The 24,097-nt window shown below is 49.7% G+C and overlaps 1 pseudogene; it reads right to left on the bottom strand.

Moving 5' to 3' along the window:
- Positions 1-14,259: 14,259 nt before the first annotated feature.
- On the bottom strand, positions 14,260-21,125 carry LOC119358160 (annotated as a pseudogene).
- Between the last annotated feature and the right edge of the window lie 2,972 nt (positions 21,126-24,097).

Below are 24,097 nucleotides of genomic sequence, written 5' to 3'. Positions count from 1 at the left end.
TTTTGAACGTCATGGAGCATATGAGATGTTCCAGGAGTTGAAGTTAATATTTCAAGCAAATACCCGAGTTGAGAGATATGAAGTATCCAACAAGTTCTATAGCTAAAAGATGGAGGAGAATCGCTCAACTAGTGAGCATGTGCCCAGATTGTCTGAGTACTACAATCGCTTGAATCAAGTGGGAGTTAATCTTCCAGATAAGATAGTGATTGACAGAATTCTCTAGTCACCATCACCAAGTTAGTAGAACTTCGTGATGAACTATGATATGCAAGGGATAACGGAAACGATTCCCAAGCTCTTCGTAATGCAGAAATTTACGAAGGTAGAAATCGAGAAAAACATCAAGTGTTGATGGTAGACAAGACCACTAGTTTCAAGAAAAGGGCAGAGGAAAGAAGGGGAACTTAAAGAAGAACAGCAAGCAAGTTGCTTCTCAAGTGAAGAAGCCCAAGTCTGATCCTAAGCCTGAGACTAAGTGTTTCTACTGCAAAGGGACTGGTCACTGGAAGCGGAACTACCCCAAGTGATTGGCAGATAAGAAGGATGGCAAAGTGAACATAAGTATATTTGATATACATATTATTGATGTGTACTTTACTAGTGTTTATAGCAACCCCTCAGTATTTGATACTAGTTCAGTTGCTAAGATTAGTAACTCGAAATAGGAGTTGCAGAATAAACAGAGACTAGTTAAGGGTAAAGTGACGATGTGTGTTGGAAGTGGTTCCAAGATTGATATGATCATCATCGCACACTCCCTATACTTTCGGGATTAGTGTTGAACCTGAATAAGTGTTATTTGGTGTTTGCGTTAAGCATGAATATGATTTGATCATGTTTATTGTAATACGGTTATTCATTTAAGTAAGAGAATAAATTGTTGTTCTGTTTACATGAATAAAACCTTATATGGTTACACACCCAATGAAAATAGTTCGTTGGATCTCGATCGTAGTGATACACATAATCATAATATTGAAACCAAAAGATGCAAAGTTAATAATGATAGTGCAACTTATTTGTAGCACTGCCGTTTAGGTCATATTGGTGTAAAGCGCATGAAGAAACTCCATGGTGATGGGATTTTGGAATCACTTGATTATGAATCACCTGATGCTTGCGAACCATGCCTCATGGGCAAGATGACTAAGACTCCATTCTCCGGAGCGAGCAACTGACTTATTGGAAATAATACATACTGAAGTATGCGGTCCGATGAGTGTTAAGGCTCACGGCAAGTATCGTTATTTTCTGAACATCACAGATGATTTGAGCAGATATGGGTATATCTACTTGATGAAACATAAGTCTGAAACATTTGAAAAGTTCAAAGAATTTCAGAGTGAAGTGGAAAATCATCGTGACAAGAAAATAAAGTTTCTACGATCTGATCGCGGAGACAAATATTTGAGTTACGAGTTTGGTCTTCAATTAAAACAATGTGGAATAGTTTCACAAACTCATGCCACATGGAACACCACAGCATAATGGTGTGTCCGAACGTCATAACCGTACTTTATTGGATATAGTGCAATCTATGATGTCTCTTACCGATCTACCACTATCGTTTTGGGGTTATGCATTAGAGACAGCTGCATTCACGTTAAATAGGGCACCATCTAAATCCGTTGAGACGACACCATATGAACTATGGTTTGGCAAGAAACCTAAGCTGTCGTTTCTTAAAGTTTGGGACTGCGATGCTTATGTGAAAAGGTTTCAACATGATAAGCTCGAGCCCAAATCGGAGAAGTAAATCTTCATAGGATATCCAAAGGAAACTATTGGATACACCTTCTATCACAGATCCGAAGGCAAGACTTTTTGTTGCTAAATTCGGAAACTTTCTAGAGAAGGAGTTTTCTCTCGAAAGAAGTGAGTGGGAGGGAAGTAGAACTTGATGAGGTAACTATACCTGCTCCCTTATTGGAAAGTAGTTCATCACAGAAATCTGTTCCTATGACTACTACACCAATTAGCGAGGAAGCTAATGATGGTGATCATGTAACTTCAGATCAAGTTACTACCGAATCTCGTAGGTAAACCAGAGTGAGATCCGCACCAGAGTGGTACTGTAATCCTGTTCTGGGAGTCATGTTACTAGACCATGACGAACTTGCGAACTATGAGGAAGCGATGATGAGCCCAGATTCCGCAAAATGGCTTGAGGCCATGAAATCTGAGATGGGATCCATGTATGAGAACAAAGTATGGACTTTGGTTGACTTGCCCGATGATCGGCAAGCAATTGAGAATAAATGGATCTTCAAGAGGAAGACGGACGCTGATAGTAGTGTTACTATCTACAAAGCTAGAATTGTCGCAAAAGGTTTTCGACAAGTTCAAGATGTTGACTACGATGAGAGTTTCTCACTCGTATATATGCTTAAGTCTGTCCGAATCATGTTAGCAATTGCCGCATTTTATGAAATCTGGCAAATGGATAAACAAAACTGCATTCCTTAATGCATTTCTTAAAGAAGAGTTGTATATGATGCAACCAGAAGGTTTTGTCAATCCTAAAGGTGTTACAAAATATGCAAGCTCCAATGATCCATCTATGGACTGGTGCAAGCATCTCGGAGTTGGAATATACGCTTTGATAAGTTGATCAAAGCATATAGTTTTATACAGACTTATGGTGAAGCCTGTATTTACAAGAAAGTGAGTGGGAGCACTACAACATTTCTGATAAGTATATGTGAACAACATATTGTTGATCGAAAATAATGTATAATTTTCTGGAAAGAATAAAGGAATATTTGAAAGGAATTTTTCAAAGAAAGACCTCGGTAAGGCTGCTTGCATATTGAGCATCAAGATCTATAGAGATAGATCAAGACGCTTGATAAGTTTTTCAATGAGTACATATCTTGACAAGATTTTGAAGTAGTTCAAAATGGAACAGTCAAAGAAAGAGTTCTTGCCTGTGTTGCAAGGTGTGAAATTGAGTAAGACTCAAAGCCCGACCACGGCAGAAGATAGAAATAGAATGAAAGTCATTCCCTATGCCTCAGCCATAGGTTCTGTAAAGTATGCCATGCTGTGTACCAGATCTATTGTACACCCTACACTGTGTTAAGCAAGGGAGTACAATAGTGATCTAAGAGTAGATCACTGGACAGCGGTCAAAATTATCCTTAGTGGAATAAGGAAATATTTCTCAATTATGGAGGTGACAAAAAGGTTCGTCGTAAAAGGTTACGTCGATGCAAGTTTTGACACAGATCTGGATGACTCTAAGTCTCGATCTAGATACATATTGAAAGTGGGAGCAATAAGCTAGAGTAGCTCCGTGCAGAGCATTGTTGACATAGAAATTTGCAAAATACTTATGGATCTGAATGTAACAGACCCGTTGACTAAATTATCTCACAAGCAAAACATGATCACACCTTAGTACTCTTTGGGTGTTAATCACATAGCGATGTGAACTAGATTACTGACTCTAGTAAACCCTTTGGGTATTGATCACATATCAATGTGAACTATGGTGTTAATCACATGGTGATGTGAACTATTGCTGTTAAATCACATGGCGATGTGAACTAGATTATTGACTCTAGTGCAAGTGGGAGACTGAAGGAAATATGCCCTAGAGCCAATAATAAAGTTACTATTTATTTCCTTATATCATGATAAATGTTTATTATTCATGCTAGAATTGTATTAACCGGAAACATAATACATGTGTGAATACATAGACAAACAAAGTGTCACTAGTATGCCTCTACTTGACTAGCTCGTTAATCGAAGATGGTTATGTTTCCTAACCATGAACAATGAGTTGTTATTTGATTAACGGGATCACATCATTAAGTGAATGATCTAATTGACATGACCCATTCCATCAGCTTAGCACCCGATCGTTTAGTATGTTGCTATTGCTTTCTTCATGACTTATACATGTTCCTATGACTATGAGATTATGCAACTCCCGTTTGCCGGAGGAACACTTTGTGTGCTACCAAACATCACAACGTAACTGGCTGATTATAAAGGAGCTCTACAGGTGTCTCCAAAGGTACATGTTGGGTTGGCGTATTTCGAGATTAGGATTTGTCACTCCGATTGTCGGAGAGGTATCTCTGGGCCCTCTCGGTAATGCACATCACTTAAAGCCTTGCAAGCATTGCAACTAATGAGTTAGTTGCGGGATGATGTATTACAGAACGAGTAAAGAGACTTGCCGGTAACGAGATTGAACTAGGTATTGGAATACCGACGATCGAATCTCGGGCAAGTAACATACCGATGACAAAGGGAACAACGTATGTTGTTATGCGGTCTGACCGATAAAGATCTTTGTAGAATATGTAGGAGCCAATATGGGCATCCAGGTCCCGCTATTGGTTATTGACCGGAGACGTGTCTCGGTCATGTCTACATTGTTCTCGAACCCATAGGGTCCGCACGCTTAAGGTTACAATGACAGTTATATTATGAGTTTATGCATTTTTGATGTACCGAAGGTTGTTCGGAGTCCCAGATGCGATCATGGACATGACGAGGAGTCTCGAAATGGTCGAGACATAAAGATTGATATATTGGAATCCTATGTTTGGATATCGGAAGTGTTCCGGGTGAAATCGGGATTTTACCGGAGTACCGGGAGGTTACCGGAACCCCCCGGGGAGCTAGATGGGCCTTATTGGGCCTTAGTGGAAAAGATAAGAGGCAGCCCATAGTGGGCCGCGCGCCACTCCCCTCCCTTGGTCCGAATATGACAAGGAGAGGGGGCCGGCCCCTCTCTCTCTTTTCCCCCCTCCGCGAGTCCTATTCCAACTAGGATTGGGGGGGGGGGGAATCCTACTCCCAGAGGGAGTAGGACTCTCCTGGTGCGCCCTATGTGGCCGGCCGGCCTCCCCCCTTTAGTCCTTTATATACTGAGGCAGAGGCACCCCAAAGAAACACAAGTTGATCCACGTGATCATATTCTTAGCCGTGTGCGGTGCCCCCTTCCACCATAGTCCTTGATAATATTGTAGCAGAGTTTAGGCGAAGCCCTGCTTCAGTAGTACATCAAGATCGTCACCACGCCGTCGTGCTGACGGAACTCTTCCCCGACACTTTGCTGGATCGGAGTCCGGGGATCATCATCGAGCTGAACGTGTGCTAAAACTCGGAGGTGCCGTAGTTTCGGTGCTTGATCGGTCGGGCCGTGAAGACGTACGACTACATCAACTAAACGCTTCCGTTGTTGATCTATAAGGTACATAGATCATACTCTCCCCTCTCGTTGCTATGCATCACTATGATCTTGCATGAGCGTAGGAAATTTTTGAAATTACTACGTTCCCCAACAGTAACAACTTATCAAAGAACCCTGGTAATTCGGATATCAAGGACAAAAGTGGCAGGACACGCCAGAATAAGCAAAAACGCCGCGTTAACAGCGACAGCAATGAAGACACGACAATCAATGCCAGATTCAAAGGCTATAAATCCGGTCAGCGGAAAAAACCACTCAAAAAGAATACTCAGGGGCCGTCCAGTTTGGACCGAATACTCGATCGCTTGTGCCAGATACATGGAACCCCCGAAAGGCCAGCCAATCACACTAACAGGGATTGTTGGGTGTTCAAGCAGGCAGGCAAGTTAAGGGCCGAAAACAGAGACAAGGGGTTTCACAGCGACGACGAAGAGCCCAAGACGTCGAACAACAATGGACAGAAGGGCTTTCCCCCACAAGTGCGGACGGTGAACATGATATACGCAACCCACATTCCCAAGCGGGAGCGGAAGCGTGCGCTATGGGACGTATACGCGATAGAGCCAGTCGCCCCAAAGTTCAACCCATGGTCCTCCTTCCCGATCACTTTTGATCGAAGGGACCATCCCACCAGCATCCGTCATGGCGGCTCTGCCGCATTGGTTCTCGACCCAATCATCGATGGATTTCATCTCACAAGATTCCTCATGGACGGCGGCAGTAGCCTGAACCTGCTTTATCAGGATACAGTGCGGAAAATGGGCATAGATCCCTCAAGGATTAAGCCCACAAGAACGACCTTTAAAGGCGTTATACCAGGTGTATAAGCCAACTGTACAGGCTCAGTAACACTTGACGTGGTCTTCGGATCCCCGGACAATTTCCGAAGCGAAGAGTTAATCTTCGATATAGTCCTGTTTCGCAGTGGCTATCACGCCCTGCTCGGACGAACCGCATTCGCAAAGTTCAATGTGGTGCCGCACTACGCATATCTCAAGCTCAAGATGCCAGGCCCTCGAGGAGTAATTACGGTCAACGGAAACACCGAACGCTCCCTCCCTACGGAGGAGCATACGGCGGCTCTCGCAGCGGAGGTACAAAGTAGCCTTCTCAGGCAATTCTCCAGTCTGGCCAATAAAAAGCCAGACACTGCCAAGCGCGCCCGGAGTAACCCACAGGAGGACCGCCTGGCACACTCTGAGCAAGCGTAGCAATGCGGCCCCAACCCCAGCTTTCGCGACATAGAGAAACCAGTACCTCGCGTACATAACTACGCCCTTGAAATACCATGGGCACAGGGGAAGGGGCACAATAACGGCACGCCCAAAATACGGCTTAAAACGTACTAGGGGCTGCCGGATTCTTTTTTTAATTTTTTCTTACTTTCAGGACTCCATACTTCGGACGATCTGTTCGGCAATTCGACTGCCGCACAAACGATGCAAGCTCCAGGGAGGCAGACAAGCCATGCCGCATTATGGAACTCCCAGGTGGTCTCTGTTACGAGCGGTATACCTGTTTTAAATACAATTCCGCGGCCTGCCCTTGGTCAGGACATACTGAATAGTCCAATATCTTTTGCTTACCGCACTATTTGTATCGTTCGGCTTTGATAAATAGCCTCTCTGGTATTCCCCCCTAGCGCCGGACTCTGGGTTCATCTCCTTCCTCTGTCCATCTTTTGTCTTACATTTCTCTCCTTCCCCTCTTTTCTTTTATAGCCCTTAAAGGCTCATCTAGTGACGCGCCACTCGCGCTCATTAAACCTGGGGGCTTCTTTAACAAAAGCTTATTTATACGGGCTTCACGCCCAACACATGCATCAAACTTCCGCATGTACCTTTTTCTTCACCATTATATGCATCGATATGACTTAAGTTTTGGCCAAGATGGGTTGCCTGGCTCCTGTGCTTACCCCTACGTTCCTGATTGTTCGGCTAGGAGGTAAAGGGAGCACCTCTGCGATTGTTACTGCCGGGTCAACCGGATGTGTACCTCAGACTGGGTGAAGCCGAAAGCTAGCATTCTTAAGGGAATATTCGGTCGGTGAGATAAAAGATGATCTTTTTACTCATTTTATGCGCCCCCAGATGCTTTTTCTGCATCTTTTTACGCAGTCCGAACATGCACTTTAGGGCATGCCTCCCAGCGAAAGGAACCCCTAACAGAACTATTCTCTCTAGAAGATGTTTCTTACTAACCATGTAATATAACATAACTAGTTGGGCACTTGTCTGATAAAGCACTAATGACCCCTACGCCTGGTCTCCATGCATACCACGGTTCTTATATAACCGCTATGGTATTCGGACACACTCCGGACCGTCAGGTCCCGAGGTTGAAGTGAAAAGGTCGGCAACGACAAACGATCTACAATCCGGCTAGAAGGCATTACACATGTCAATTCAAAATTACATAGTCATTCTGACTGATTGTATTCCTCTTCTATACCATCTAACAGGCTGTCTAATTTATAGTCTGATTGCCTGGTTCGTTGTGTTGAGCGCCTCCCTCGAAGGACCCAACTATGGAAAAAAGAGTGCTCAGGTTTATCCCGAACACCCCAGCACTAGTGGCACGGGGGCAGAAGCCGACGACTGGACATCTCTCAATTTTTTGATAAATGGCCGCACAAAAAACAATATTTTAAATTCAACAAGCATTGCTTAAGCGCCTATGAACAAGTTTTCAGCGCAAAGGATAAAAATGAGCGAGTTTATTCAAAAATTATATCCTTGGTACATTCATGCGCCACAAGGCGGGCACCCGCAAGAACATCCTTGTAATAGTTCTCGGGCTTGCGATGCTCCTTCCCCAGCGGCGGCCCGTCCTTCACAAGCTTCTCACCATCCAGCTTACCCCAGTGCACCTTTTCACGGGCAAGGGCCCGACGGGCACCTTCAATCCAGACGGAGTGCTTGATGACCTCGAGCCTTGGACAGGCCTCCACCAACCGCCGCAGCAGCCCGAAGTAGCTCCCAGGCAGGGCCTCTCCGGGCCACAGCCGAACTACGAAGCCCTTCATGGCCTGTTCGGCCGCCTTGTGGAGCTCGACCAGCTGTTTTAGCTGGTCGCTCAAGGGCACAGGGTGTCCGGCCTCAGCATACTGAGACCAGAACACCTTCTCCATCGAGCTGCCATCTTCAGTTCGGTAGAATGCGGCCGCGTCGGATACGCTGCGGGGAAGATCTGCAAATGCCCCTGGAGAACTCCGGATTCGGGTAAGTAACAAGTAGTTTACTTTTATATTTCTGATTTGCATAAAGAATTCCTTACCCGCTGCTATCTTCTTCATATCCTCCAACTCTTGGAGGGCCTTTTGGGCTTCGGCCTTGGCAGACTTGGCAGTCTCAAGGGCCGCCGCGAGCTCGGACGCTTGGGTCTTTGACTCAATCTCCAAACTCTCATGTTTTTTCATGAGTGCCTGAAGCTCTTGCTCCACCTCGCTGACCTGAGCCCCAAGTTTCTCTCGCTTGGTGCGCTCCGCGGCCATTTTCTTTTCGGCCTCAAACAGCGCCTGCTTGAGGGTCGCCACCTCAGTCGTGGCCCCTATAATAAGCAGTGCAATCCTGTTAATTTTTGCAATCATGCCTCTCTATAGGCATTTTTTCTATAAGGTATCTCTTACCTTCTTTCTCCTCGAGCTGCCGTTTGGCAAGGCCGAGCTCTTGCTCGGTCCGCTCGAGGCCCTGCTTCAGGGCACCCACCTCCGCAGTCAGTGCGGCGGTGGCCAGCAGTGAAGGCTGCATACGTATATTGACTCCTTTTTAGTTAGACTCCTGCGATATTTAATAGATCCTCTATTCGGCTTTTCTTTCCGAATGCCAAACAGAGCATCAGGGGCTACTGTCTATGCGGTAATATTTTTACATATTTTTACTTACCTCGAAGCCTGTTAGAAGGCTAGCGCAAGCTTCAGTCAGTCCGCTCTTGGCGGACTGAACCTTCTGGATCACCGTACTCATAATAGTACGGTGCCCCTCGTCAATGGAGATGCCGTCAAGCACCTCCAGCAGATTGTCCGGCACCTCCGGTTGGACGGAGGCCACCGGCTCATAAGGCTTGCTCCTCTTGGAAGGAGTTCGCCTACCGCGGTCCGGAACTGTGGAAGATTCCGGCGCGGTGTCCGGCACAAAGCCAGACTTGGAGCCCTGGGGGGGCCTTATCCCCTTCACTCCTGGAGTCCGGGAGGTTGCCTTGCGGCCCCTCCGGGACCACCTCCTCCTGCCCCGGAGCTTGTCGCGACGCCACTTCGGCGTCGTCTGCAGTGCGGGGGGAGACAGCGGGCGGAACTGAGTTCACGTCCGATGAGTCCAGGGAGCCGCCCGACGATTCGTCGAATTCGGCCCGGGGCGGACTGCATAATTACAGTCGACATTAGTAAAGCTATGCAACAAAGGAACATCATGAGTTACTCTGATGTCCGAACTTATGATTTCGCTGGACGCTTGGCCCTGTTTGGCCACTCCTCTTCGCCCTCTTCGGCGTCGGGGGAGTAGTCCGGCGAAGGGATCTTCCTTTTCCTAGACCCCTCGGCCTCCCCCGTTGGGGCGGCCTTCCTCTTTTCTCCTCCCTCCGCTGGGGGGAGAGTTTTCTTCTCCTCCTCATTTTCACGGGAAGAGGGCGTCTCGGACTCGTCAGATGACGAGTCCGACACCACCACGTTGCGGGCACTCTTTCGAGTCCCCGTGGTCTTCTTCTTCTTGGCCTTCTTTTCTGGCACCACATAAGGCGCCGGAGCCAGCAGCTTCACTAGTAGAGCTGGGGCTGGGTCTTCGTGCAGCGGAGCCGGATAGTTAATCGGTCCGGATATCGCCCGCCAAGCCTGTCAAAGATAAGGGAGTTTAGATCCCGCATAGAGTCAAACTATGAAAAAACTTAACATCTTGTAAAAGGTGAAAATAGCTTACCTTGCTAGCGTGACGCTGCGAGCTGTATCCGTGGTCCTCGGAAGCGGATGCGGGAGCCTCGGCACCCTTGATTAGCGCCTTCCAGACGTCTTCATACATCGTGTCGAAGAGCCTGTTAAGGGTTCGGTGCTATGCCGGGTCGAACTCCCACAGAGTAAAGTCCCGTTGTTGAAACGGGAGGATTCGGCGAACGAGCATGACCTAAACACATTTACGAGCCTGATTGGCTTGTTTACCAGGGACTGGATGCATGTCTTCAGTCCGGTCACCTCTTCCTCGTTACCCCACGATAGGCCCGTCTCTTTCCAGGACATGAGCCGCGTGGGGGTCTGGATCGGAACTCGGGGGCTGCGATCCATTTTGGATCGCGTGGCTCGGTGATGTAAAACCACCCGGCTTGCCACCCCTTTAGGGTCTCTACGAAGGAGCCCTCGAACCATAGGACGTTGGCAATCTTGCCCGCCATGGCGCCTCCGCACTCCGCCTGGCTGCCGCGCACCACCTTGGGCTTGACGTTGAAGGTTTTGAGCCAGAGGCCGAAATGGGGGCGGATGCGGAGGAAAGCCTCGCACACGACGATAAACGCCGAGATGTTGAGGATGAAGTTCGGGGCCAGATTGTGGAAATCCAGGCCATAGTAAAACATGAGCCCCCGGGACAAATGGGTGGAGTGGAAAACCCAGTCCGCGGAGGAAGTGGGAAAGGAATACTACCCTCTCATGGGGCCTTGGGGTGGGGAGAAGCTGCCCCTCCTCGGGAAGCCGGTGCGTGATGTCTTTGGACAAGTATCCGGCCTTCCTTAGCTTTTTGACATGGCCCTCCGTGACGGAGGAGACCATCCACTTGCCTCCCGCTCCGGACATTGCTGGAGAAGGTTGAGGTGGGAAGTGCGGGCTTGGGCGCTGGAGCTCGAGTGCGCAGGAGATGGATAGGCAAAGGAGGAAGAAGGCGTAGGTAAAAAGGTGGATCCTTATCCCCTTATATGGGCGGATGCGGTTGTGCGTCCCCACCAGCCTAGTAAAACTCGCTTGTCTCCTAAGCGCCGTGATAAATGGTGCGGTTGGGTTACCCACGTCCGTATTGATGAGAATCCCGTAAAAGGGGTACACGATCTCTGCTTTGACAAGATGTGCCAAGGAAACCGCCTCGCGAAACATGCTGAGGTGGAAAAGTAAAAAACGATTCGAGTAAAGGACTCGGCCATAGTGTGATAACGCACTGCGGAATACGTCGGCAGATTTGATTTGTGTCAATATTATTCTCTCTATGGCAATATATGGAAACTTATTTTGCAGAGCCGGACACTACTCTTGGTGTTTACAATCTTCTACGAAGGACTTGGAGGAGGAACCCGCCTTGCAATGCCGAAGACAATCTGCGCGCCGGACTCGTCGTCATTGAAGCCTGGTTCAGGGGCTACTGAGGGAGTCCTGGATTAGGGGGTGTTCGGGTAGCCGGACTATACCTTCAGCCGGACTCCTGGACTATGAAGATACAAGATTGAAGACTTCGTCCCGTGTCCGGATGGGACTTTCCTTGGGGTGGAAGGCAAGCTTGGCGATGCGGATATTCAAGATCTCCTACCATTGTAACCGACTCTATGTAACCCTAACCCTATCCGGTGTCTATATAAACCAGAGGGTTGTAGTCCGTAGGCAATCAACTCCATACACAACAATCATACCATAGGCTAGCTTCTTGGGTTTAGCCTCCTTGATCTCGTGGTAGATCTACTCTTGTACTACCCATATCATCAATATTAATCAAGCAGGAGTAGGGTATTACCTCCATCGAGAGGGCCCGAACCTGGGTTAAAAACATCGTGTCCCTTGTCTCCTGTTACCATCCGGCCTAGACGCACAGTTCGGGACCCCCTACCCGAGATCCGCCGATTTTGACACCGACACCTACCATAATATTCTGCATGTGATAAAACGGTACTACTTTGATCTTTAGGTTGAGCTGATTTTCAACCTCAACTTTATAGATCTTCAATTTTCCCAAACCTTCGGATCGATGACTATAGGATAAATGTAGCCATAGCGAGAGAAATCATCGGTTAAGGTGATGAAAGAATCGAAAACATCCACATAATTTACATTAAAAGGTCTACATATGTTAGTATGAATAAGTTCAAGGACCCGTGTGGCTCTTACTGCTCAATTCTTGGTTGTTTTCACGTCCCTTCATATAGTCAATGCACTTTCCTGCATCAGAGAAATCTAGCGGATAAAGTATTTCTACTATGATCATTCGTTCCATTCCCCCTTGAAATGTGACCTGAGCGATGATGCCACAATTTTAGAGAAGGATTGATACTTCTCCCATTTTTGTATGATTACATTTATTCACATTCATTTCATGGAGACTCACACACATAGGACAATTGGAAAGATATGTAACATATAAAGTTTGCCTTGTCTGACAGTCAGAATCCCTATGAGATCCAGTTTGAATAGCAGGCGGTTCAGGTGCATATGCCTACCCTGAGTTAGCAGTTTTGAGTAGTTTGTTCGCCCAACTCGTCCCTTTGGTCCCTTGCTCGCTCGAACGCCCGGTTTGTTCGATTGCACGTCTTTTTCTTTCTTAAGGGAAACGTTTTACGTCGGTGTGCCGGCCCAACGTTGGGCCGGTCGTGTGGCTCGCTCGCTTCGTGCAGTATCCATACACATCTAGGCGTGACGCAGTCGATCTTATCCTTTTGCACCACGATCGCTAGCCACTCGTTCCCCTTCTTGATTAGACGCGCGGAGGCTCCCTCCTTCAACCTCCTCCTGCATCAGCCGCCATGGGGAAACTTCTCTTCTCCCATCTCCCGTTAGACAACCCCTCCCCAATCACCTATCTCCTCCCTCTCCTTTCCCCCACATCTACCCACGTCGTTGGGCTGTGAGGCGGCGGCGACATAGATGATGTGCTTCGATGTGGGGCGGCCGGCCATGCATGGAGACGCACAGCATGGCGAGCTGGAGGTGTTACTGTGCGTGGAGACCTTGGTCGGAGATGCTGGAACCGGCCGGCTGGGAAGCTGCGACAGGCAGGTGATTATGCTGGAATCAGACGCGCGTCGCCACATGAAGCTTTTTTTGCTGGAACCAGCGTTTGTTTTTGCTGGAATTGGCTCGTACTATTGCTGCAATCGGCACTTGTGTTTTTGGCTGTTGATTTTATTTTGCTGGAATTGGCTCTTATTATTGCTGCAATCGGCACTTGTGTTTTTGCTGTTGATTTTATTTTGCTGGAACTGGCTAATTTGTTTGCTACAATTTATTATCCAAGTTTTTTGCCGCTGAGATTTTTGCTGGAACCAGCCTATTCTTTTGCTGGAACTGGCTATTTTGTTTGCTACAATCGATTATCCAAGTTTTTGGCCGCTGAGATTTTTGCTGGAACCATCGGTAAGTTTTGCTAGAACCAGCAAACCTTTTTGCTTCAACCAACTACTGAAGTTTTTTGTTGACATGGCGGTGCAAGACCAGGTGAGCCGGAGACGAGGACGCCGGGATGCTACAACCATGGTGGTTGTATGCTGGAAGCGGCATGTGTTCAAGCTGCAGGTGCTACAACGGCGACGCCATGCTAGAGGGTCGGATGCTACAAGCTCCAAGGAGGGTGACCACCGGGCGACGAGATCCATTTGTTTTTGCTAGAACCTTACATTGTTTTGCTGGAAACGTGCTTTTTGTTTGTTGGAAGCATGTATATTTTGGCTAGAGGAGGCCGACCAGCCGACCACCAGCGACGATGGCGTCAATCGGCAGGCGAGGCAAGCAGGCCAGGGTGGCTGGCGAGCTGGTTGGGTTCTCGGGAGACCACGGACTGCCTGTATCACAGGCGCCATGGCTATTTTTCTCTTTTTTAACGAAGCAGTTTGGGGAAGGAGGAGGCCATCGTGCAGTTGTAATTGCACAAATCGTATGTGATTTTCGGCCGGCGCGGGCGCGCCTAGTAGTGCCCTTTTCTTAATTGGCGCTCACACACATGTACACTTGTTTCCTCGCTTTTGGCTATCTAAAAAAGTGGACTAACAGTTGTTTCAAAATAAACTGTGAAATAAGAACATGTTCACAAAGTAAAAAAAGAAAAGTTCACGCAATCTCCAAAGTAAAAAAGAAAACCTGGCTAGCTACTAGTCTAGTGGAAAGGCGCTCGGACCACCGGAACAAGCAGAAGGTCACGGCGCAGCCGCACGGTGACTCCCATCTTCTCCGTGTAAGACATATGATTTGGGACTGCACGACACCCCTAACCTGGGGTCTGGCTATCTCATTATATAGAAGTACCCAAGGGGTACAATACAACGTTACAGTACATGTATACAAAGGCGACATGTATATACAGTCTAACACCCTCCCTCAATCTTAACTATGTCCTGAAGTACAAAGCAAGTTAAGATTGCACCTATAGCCTACAAACTGTGGTTTTGGAAGAGGCTTCGTGAAGATGTCGGCAAGCTGATCCTTTGATGAGATGAACTTGATACAGAGTAGCTTCTATGCAACACGTTCCCGAACAAAGTGATAATCCACCTCAATGTGTTTTGTCCTAGCATGAAACACCGGGTTAGAAGAAAGATATGTAGCACCAATGTTGTCACACCACAGGACCGGAGGACGAGCTTGAGGGACACGCAGCTCTCTCAACAGAGATTGTACCCATATGATCTCAGCTATCGCATCAGCAACAGCTTTGTACTCAGCCTCAGTACTACTGCGAGACATTGTTGCTTGCTTGCAAGCATTCCAGGCGATCAAGTTAGGACCCAGAAATACCGCATAACCCCCATGGATCGCCTGTCATCAGGACTACCAGCCCAGTGTGCATCAGAAAACGCCGAGAGTTCATACGCCGGTGTAGACTGAAGAAGCAAGCCATAGGAGGCAGTAAGGCTGACATAGCACAAGATACGCTTCACAGCTGACCAGTGAGATGTCCTGGGTGCATGCAGAAACTGACAGACGCGGTTGACTGCATAGGAGATATCAGGCCTGGTAATAGTAAGGTATTGCAGACCACCAACGAGACTGCGATACTCAGTAGCATCATCAGACGAGAGGGAGTCACCATCAAGAGCAGACAACCGATTAGTGGCAGACATCAGAGTGTTAACATGTTTGCATTTGAGCATTCCAGCACGACGCAACAAGTCCAAGGAGTACTTCTTCTGAGTGAGAGTCAAACCAGCAGAGGACCGGGAAACCTCAAGACCAAGAAAAAAGTGAAGAGCACCTAAATCCTTGACAGCAAAATCATTACGGAGAGCAATCACAAGGCGATCAGCACCAGTAGTAGATGAACTAATGAGAATGATATCATCAACATAAACCAAGAGATACATCGTAACCTCAGGACACTGTAGGGGAAACAGTGATGTATCAGCAGTGGAGGGAGTAAACCCAAGAGCCTGAAGAATAGAGCCAAGGCGAGCATGCCATGCACGAGGAGCATGTTTGAGTCCATACAGGGCCTTAACCAGTCGACAGAGATGATGAGGCCGTGTTGGATCAACAAAACCAGGCGGCTGACGCATATAAACCTCCTCCTCCAGAATGCCATGGAGAAAAGCGTTCTGCACATCAAGCTGACGAAGGAACCATTCGCGAGTAACCGCAAGAGACAATATTAATCGAATGGTAGTAGGCTTGATGACTGGACTGAACGTGTCTTCATAATCAAGACCATACCTCTGTTTGAAGCCCTTGGCAACTAACTGTGCCTTGTAGCGTTCAATGGAGCCATCAGCATGTCTCTTGACTTTGAAAACCCACTTGGAATCAGTGACGTTGACACCTGACACTAGAGGAACAAGATGCCAAGTGTTATTCTTTTGTAGAGCCTGAAACTCTTGTTCCATTGCATCACGCTAATGAGGAATACTCAGTGCAGCCTGAAAGTGACGAGGCTCTGTAGTGGGGTCGGCGGCAGTGTGAGCCATGCACGCAGCAAGCCACGCAACCGTCCCATTCATGCACTCCTTTGGACAAAATACACCAGATTGGCTCCTTGTGCGAGGACGCAGAGTGACAACAGGTTCTGTCGGCAGAACCGGTGCAGCAGAGGATGTCGATGAGGATGGTACAAAGTCGGGCTCACAGGGGACCGAAACGGTGCTGGTCGGCGACCCTGGTAGCAAGACCGACCCGACCGGTGTAGGTGACTGGACCTCCGGGCCAGTGGCAGCAGTAGCCGGCCCAGGCGAGGGGCCCGCTAGTGGCCCGGGCGAGCCACGCGAGGCTAGCGAAGCCTGCGAGCCAGGCGAGCTAGGCGAGGCGGCCGCTGGCGTGGACGCGGCCCGTGAGCCAGAAGAGCCTGGCGCTGGCGAGCCCACCGCCTACGGGGCCAGCGTGGGGCCAGGCGGGGCCAGCATGGAGCCGGACGGACCCGGCTCCCGCGAGGCAGCCTCCGGTGGCGAGATGAGAACGGGTTGGCGAGTGCCGCCTGGTATGCATGACGCATGCACGTCCCGATCAGGAGGATCATCCGTGACCTATTCATCAAACAGCTCGAGCCGAGCACCGCATCCAGTACCTGCAGCATGATTAGGGAGCAACGCAGGGGCATATGCAACATCCACAAATTGATCAGGCGTAGGTGTAGACATGGACACTGGTGGTGTAGAAGTGGTAAGGTCAGTCGGAAGTGCACGAAAAGGGAATACATTTTCATCAAACACAACGTCACGAGAGATGTAGACGCGGTTGGTAGGAACGTGTAAGCACTTGTACCCTTTGTGAAGAGAACTATACTCGAGAAAAACGCACTTCTTAGACCGAAACTCTAGCTTGCGCTTGTTGTATGGACGGAGGTGAGGCCAACATGCACACCCGAACACTTTGAAGAATGTGTAGTCTGGAATCTCATTAAGCAGAAGTTCAAGTGGGGTTTGCATTTTCAGGAGTCTCGAGGGAAGCCTGTTTATAAGAAAACAAGCTCTGGAGAAAGCATCACTCCAGAACCTAAACAGGACGGATGCATGAGCTAGCAAGGTTAAGCCAGTTTCAACAAGATGATGATGCTTACGCTCGGCAGTACCATTCTACTGATGTGTGTGAGGACATGACATGCGGTGCGAAATCCCAAGTTTGTTAAAGAACGAGTTGAGGTTGTGGTACTCACCCCCCCCCCCAGTCGGATTGGACATGGATGATTTTCTACTTAAGAAGACGCTCAACGTGTGCTTGAAACTGAAGGAAGACATCGAACACATCAGAGTTACGCTTAATAAGATATAACCAAGTAAAATGGTTGTAAGCATCAATGAAACTGACATAATAATTATGACCACTAACAGATGTCTGCACATGGCCCCATACATCATAAAACACAAGCTCAAGAGGATGTTCACAACACGACTAGACTCTGAAAAAGCAAGCTGATGAATCTTGCCCTGCTGACAGGCATCACAAATAGTTTCAGCAGTTTTATTGGACACAACTGGGAGATCATGACGATGCAAAACATGTCGAACTATGGGAGCCGCCGGGTGACCAAGGCACGCATGCCAGTGTGTAGGCGACACACGAATACCACTGAACACCTGAGGAGAACACGGCATGGAAGATGGGTGCGGCGCATCAAGTGCATACAGGCCATGGCGAAGACGACCGCTAAGTAGAACGGCCCTCGTGTCCCGATCCTTGATAAAGAAACGAAAAGGGTGAAACTCAGCAAGGACATTATTATCAAGAGTAAGTTGAGGAATGGACAACAAACTACGCGTAGCAGAAGGAACACGAAGGACATTAGATAGATGCAATGTGCGAAAATTGTGTGCAAGGAGAGAGGCCTGACCAACATGGGAGATGCGCATACCTGCTCCACTGGCGGTGTGCACCTGATCATGACCACGATATGGCTCCTGAGTGGAGAGCTTACCCATCTCACCGGTGAGGTGGTTGGTAGCTCCAGTGTCCATGTACCACGCAGGATCAATGGAGTAAGACAGAGTGTGACCATAATCATGACTCGTCACAGCGGCGGCGGCCTGCTTGTCGTTCCCTTTTCCATTGTTGCCGAGGCCCGGAAAATCTTGCTTGTAGCGACGATGACAGCGAGAGGCAATGTGGCGCTCAAGGCCACACAGCTGGCAGGCCTGTGGAGCACCACAAGAGGAACAGCACGCCACTGGTCGGTTACCACCCATGATGGTCGGAGCATTGCCCCGCGAGGATGGTTGTGAAGCCGGTGCCGTATTGCCACCTGAAGATGATGACCGCTGGGGCTTACCACGATTTGCGGCATTGGCGGAGGCAAAACTGGGGGAGGCCCGACCCGCCTTAATACGCTGCTCACGGCCAAGCAGACGTGCATAGAGCTCACGAGGTGGGAGCGGACCATCGCGGCCATGAACATTCTCAATGAGGTTGTCATAATCATCATCAAGCCCATTGAGCACAAAGGTGGTGAACTCCTCATCCTGCAGCGATTGACCAATTGAAGCCAACGTGTCAGCGAGACCCCGCATCTTGTTGAAATAGTCGGTGATGCTGAGGTCGCCAAGCTTGGTCTCGCCTAGCTCGGTGCGTATAGAGTGAGCACGCTCCTGAGATTGAGACGCGAAATTGGTGTGAAGCGCCACCCACGCCTCCCGGGACGTAGTGGCGAAGATGACCAGCGACGAGACGCTCGGAGTGAGCGAGGACTGGATGGCGGAGAGGATGGCCTGATCCTGAGCCACCCAGGTGTGGTATGCCGGATGGTGAGGGAGCGGACACGGGATGGATCCATCAACGTAGCCTTCCAGATAGCGGCTCCGCAGAAGAGGGAGCACCTGGGCACGCCAGGACAGATAGTTGTCCGGCGCGAGCTTCACCGGCAGCAGATGCGAGAAGTAGAACGGTGCCGGCACCGTGGCCGAATTAGCGTGGGCATGTGGCGATGCACATAGGCCCACCGACGAGGCCGCCCCAGGATGTGCAGGATACATCGAGTAGGGCGGGTAGGATCCGGAGGAAACCGCCCCGGGGACGCCGTAGTGTGCTGGAGGGGTGCCGTAGGATGCCGCGGGCGCACTGTGGTAGGGAGCCGCGGGATCGCCGTGGTGTGCCGCGGCTGGAGCCACGTGCGAGGAGGCGACCGCAGTCCCTTGCGGGTGTGGGGATGACGCCGGGTAGGTTTGAAGCGGCGTGGGCGCCGAGTAGGGCAGCGGCGGAGGCGCGCCGTAGTAGTGATGCAGCGGTGGAGCGCCATAGGGCTGCTACGGAGGCGGCGCACCATAGGTTTGAGGCGGTGGCGGCCAAGACGACGGCAGGGGCGGCGCCTGCCAGGACGACGGCGGCGGCGGCGGTCCACCATGGACCGCGGGAACACCGCCCGCAGGAGGAGCAGCGCCAGGGGGCACCGCACCGAACGGGGTGGCGGCGCAATCTCCCGATCCGATCAGGGGGTCTGGCGAGATGGAGGCACCGAAGGCCATCGCGAGCGGCTGCGAGGCAAGGAACGGTGAGGCAGTCGCGAGGGCCTGCGCCGCGGCGGCGGGAGGAACCGAGGTCGGTGCCGCGGCGGCGGGAGGAACCGAGGTCGGCGCGGTGGCGGCGGTGGCGGAAGACATCGTAACCCAATCTAATATCATGTAAAACATATGATTTGGGGACTGCACGACACCCCTAACCTGGGGTGTGGCTATCTCATTATATAGAAGTACCCAAGGGATACAATACAACGTTACAGTACATGTATACAGAGGCCACGTGTATATACAGTCTAACACTCCGTCATGTCGAGCTCCTCGGCCTCCGCCCCGCCGGGCAGCTCCCGGTCGAAATGGTACAGCAGCCCCGCGAGCGCGAGCTCCACGTTGGCCAAGCCGAACGACATCCCAGGGCACATCCTTCGGCCCGCCCCGAACGGCGTGTACTCCATGTCCGCCCCCTTGAAGTCGACCTCGCCACGCTCGAACCTCTCCGGTATGAACTCCTCGGCGGCGTCCCAGTGGGCAGGGTCCCTGCTGATTGCCCAGGCGTTGACGAGCACCATGGTCCCCTTGGGCACGTCGAAGCCCAGGACCCGGCAGACGTTCATGCACTCGCGCGGCAGCAGCAGCGGGGCCGGAGGGTGCAGCCGGAGCACCTCCTTGATCACCAGGCGCATGTAGTTCAGGCCGCCGAGGGAGTCCTCTATTACCTTGGGTTGTCCAGCGAGGGCTCGCCGGACCTCGTCTTGCGCCTTCCCCATCACTCTGGGGTTCTTCACGAGCTCGGCCATGGTCCATTCCAGGGTCGTTGCCGACGTGTCGCTCCCCCCGGCGAACAAGTCCTGTACGATTTCGGCACGATACATTACATGCATGAACGGCTTTTTTCCATGGACTGATGGAAGTAGATGTGTGGATTCCATGAGTGAGGTGCTTCATTACGTACCCCGACGGCCGACTTGATGTTGTCAATGGACATGGGGAACTGCAGGTGGCCCTCCCGCTGGATCCTCAGGAGCACGTCGAGCAAGCCCTCCTTGTCGTCGTCGGCCGCTCTGTTCTCCTGGTGCTCGCGGACGGCGGCGTCCATGAACGCGTCCCGTTCTTCTCGGTACCGCTTCATCTGGCCCGGCACCCGGCTGATGAGCATCGCGAGGCGGGACGACGGGTAGAGGTCCGGCAAGCTCATCCCGGCGAACAGCTTGATCCCGCGCTGTAGAATCATCAGGAACGTGTCCCGGTCCTTGAACCTGTTCCCGATGATGGCGCGCACCGATGAGTCGGCGGCGTACGCCGACAGCCGCTTGCTGAGGTTCACCGAGGCAGACGCCGTTGCCGCTGCTGCCACCGCCAGGAGCAGGCGGCCGGCCTCCTCCTCTCGCACGGTCCGGAAGGACTGGACGCGCCGGGCGCTGAACAGCTCGACGGTGCAGATCTTGCGGATCTGCCGCAACTTGTCGCCGTACGGCGCGAAGGCGATCCCCTCTGTTCCTTCGGGGATAGACAGGCGGAGCATGCGGCTGATGGGGCGTGTGGCGAAGTCCACATCGCGCACCACCATGACCTCGCGCCCGGCGTCTGCGGAGGAGGCGATAACTTGCCTATCTTCTCGCCCCCCCCCCCCTATTTTCAGGGGGTGGGGCCCCTCACACCTAATAATCCACTAATAATGCTCCACGTTGCTATTTGCGTAAAGCACGTAACAAGTGTTACGTAGGTCTAACATTGTCCGTGCGTGCTGCGTGCTCACATAAGTGTATTTGAAGTTGAGTCAATTATATTCGTAGTGCTACAACTTGACGTAAATGGTCATTTTGATGTTAAAAGTCGTGGTGCACATTGAAGTGGTGCGAAAAGTTGATATTGACGTGCAAATACGGTGCTTATCTCATTTGTATACGGAGTCGGTGCTGACCAGACGCATGGGGCCCGCTGTCAGCCACTCGACCAGAGAGAAGGGACGTGTGGCCAGATTTTTTTCAAAAGCACCCTCGAAATATTTTTTCACAAAAAAATCCCTGTTGAGGCCAGATTTTTTTCAAAAGCACCCTCGAAATATTTTTTCCCAAAAAAATCCCTGTTGACGTGGGAAGATTTTGTCACCTCTATGAGAAGTGGGTTCCGCATGTCACCCTGAGACCGAAAACAAAATGCCGGGATCGAACCCACAACAATGTCCTCAAACAAACTCGCAAACCACCGCACCGATTAAGTCTTCTACGGGCAATACGGGTAAACTATTATATGTATTTTAATCGCAGCGCAGGCGGAGGTTAAATGGGCTGTACATCTTGCGGCTTATTTTGCACCTGTTAGTTTCTTTTATTTTTCAGCAGAAAGTATCTAAATTATAAGTTCTTAAAAAATCTAAATTATATTCTCGGTAATAAAAATAACGAATGAATATTTGTGTTTATAAATATTGTACTACCTCTGTTCATTTTTATAAGATGTTTTAGACATTTAGACACTGTTGAAAACAGCACAAAGTAAGCTGTCTGAAAGGTCTTATAAAAACAAACAAAGGGAGTACATGCAAACATAATAAATCATTTTATAAAACTGTTCACATATTATTTAAATAATATTTATGAATTATAACAGTGTTTGCAAACTATAGAACTAAAAAAATTACAATTAAGAAAATTAATTTAGGTATACAACATTTCAATAATCATATGCATGTTTGTATAGTTCAATGTTTTTATAATAAAAAATAATCATAATTTATAATTTAAGCTGCTCATATGAATATTCATTTTATATAATTTGAATATAAGCCGTGACTGTATAATATTTATGTATTCATTAAATATTTTAATTTTATTAAATGTCAGTATTAACTAAATTTTTTTATATCATGCAAGGATGTATATTTAAATGTTATTATTCACTAATAATATTTTCCATGTATAATATTTGTATCACACAAATATTTGAACATATTTTTTATCAATTATGTTTTACAAATAAATTTTAAAAAGGAACAGGTGTAGAATGGGCCGCACTATCTGCAGCCAATAAAAGCTCCGCATGCTGCCAGGTTAGTACAGATAGCTTTCTTATCCAAATTTGACATGAGACTTTGTTGCCGTGTTGGTTAGCAGTACTGACGACTATTTGTCGGGTATGGGCTCGAGTCCAGTTGGCCTCACTTTTGATAAAATTTTCACTCTTCTCTGACAGGTGGGACCCACTCCTAATATAGGGAAGAAGGTCCACTCTTCCACGTCAACAGGGGTTTTTTGTGAAAATATATATTTCAAGGGTGTTTTCCAAAAAAATCAGGCCACGCACCCTTTCTCTCTGGTGCAGTGGCTGACAGTGGGCCCCACGCGCCTAGTCAGCACCTACTCCGTATATAAACGAGATAAGCACCGTATTTGCATGTTAATGCCAAGTTTTTGCACCATTTCAATATACACCACAACTTTTAGCACCAAAATGATCATTTACGTCAAGTTGTACCACCATTAGTGTAATTGACTCTTTAAAGTTTTATAGATCTGCGTATGTCTTCCGTGATCCGTATGCGTGAAAGCTTAAGCACAACTCCAACGGGTCGACCTAAACGGACAGTGATTTTTTTTGGTTTTTATCCGTTTGGGTTGGGTAAGCGGACACGAACGTTCGTTTTATGTTCGGGTCGACGTGTGCGTCCAACACTGGCCCGACCCATTTTTTGAAGGCATGCAAAAAATAAAACATGCAATAATTATACATTAAAGCCAACCACGAAGGTTGACGAGAGTCCATGTGTCCAATTAACATTAATAAAAACAAAAAAACTACGAGGCGGCGCGTTATCCTAGACATCGTCGTCGTCCTCGGGGTCCGTGAGGTCGATGAGCGTCGACACAGGGCCGGCCCAGGAGAAGGCCGAGTTCCAGAGGGCGTTCATGTCGGGCACGGGTTGTGCGGCCGCCATTGCCGCCGCGGCCTGGCGCGCCTCCTCCTCGGCGTCGCACTGCTTGGCCTCGGCGTAGCGCTCAAACATCTCGAGGTACTCGCCGTCGCGGCGCTCCTCGGCCAGTCGGATGTGGCGCCAGTGCTTGAGGTAAGCCGCCTCCTGCGTCGGCATCGCCCCCACCTAGACCGGCGGTGCGCTGACTCACTCGCGCACTACTCCCGTTCAGGAGTAACGCTCGATGGGCTCCGGCTCCGGCTGGGCTTTCACAGGGGCCGGCGGGATCACCGTCAGCAGGACGCAATCGCCCGCCGCAGAGAGGGCCATGTCCTGGTCCTCCTCGCGGACACCGCGTCGTCTCGTCTCCTCGTGCTCGAAGGTGAACCAGCGCGTCCAGTTGGGCGAGTCCGAGGCATAGGCGGAGTCGCGGCGCTGCTCTGGCGTCAGGAGCGCCCGCCGGCATCGCACCTCCTCCGCGTGCGCCCTGGCCGGCCGCGGGGCCGCCGGCACCGGGATCCTCTCCGGATCTAGGTGCCAGTTGTGCGGCAGGGGGGCGTCGGGGTACGGGAGCGGCACGCGGTGCTGCCAGTGCCACTCCGCCTGGTGCACCGACACGTTGACGCACTGCCTCGGCAGGCGAGCTGGCGCCGGCG

The sequence above is a fragment of the Triticum dicoccoides genome, chromosome 2A, assembly GCF_002162155.2.
Source record: "Triticum dicoccoides isolate Atlit2015 ecotype Zavitan chromosome 2A, WEW_v2.0, whole genome shotgun sequence".
Classification (NCBI taxonomy): domain Eukaryota; kingdom Viridiplantae; phylum Streptophyta; class Magnoliopsida; order Poales; family Poaceae; genus Triticum; species Triticum dicoccoides.
The sequence above is the reverse complement of the archived record's forward strand: the minus strand, read 5'-3'. Positions and strand labels throughout refer to the sequence as shown.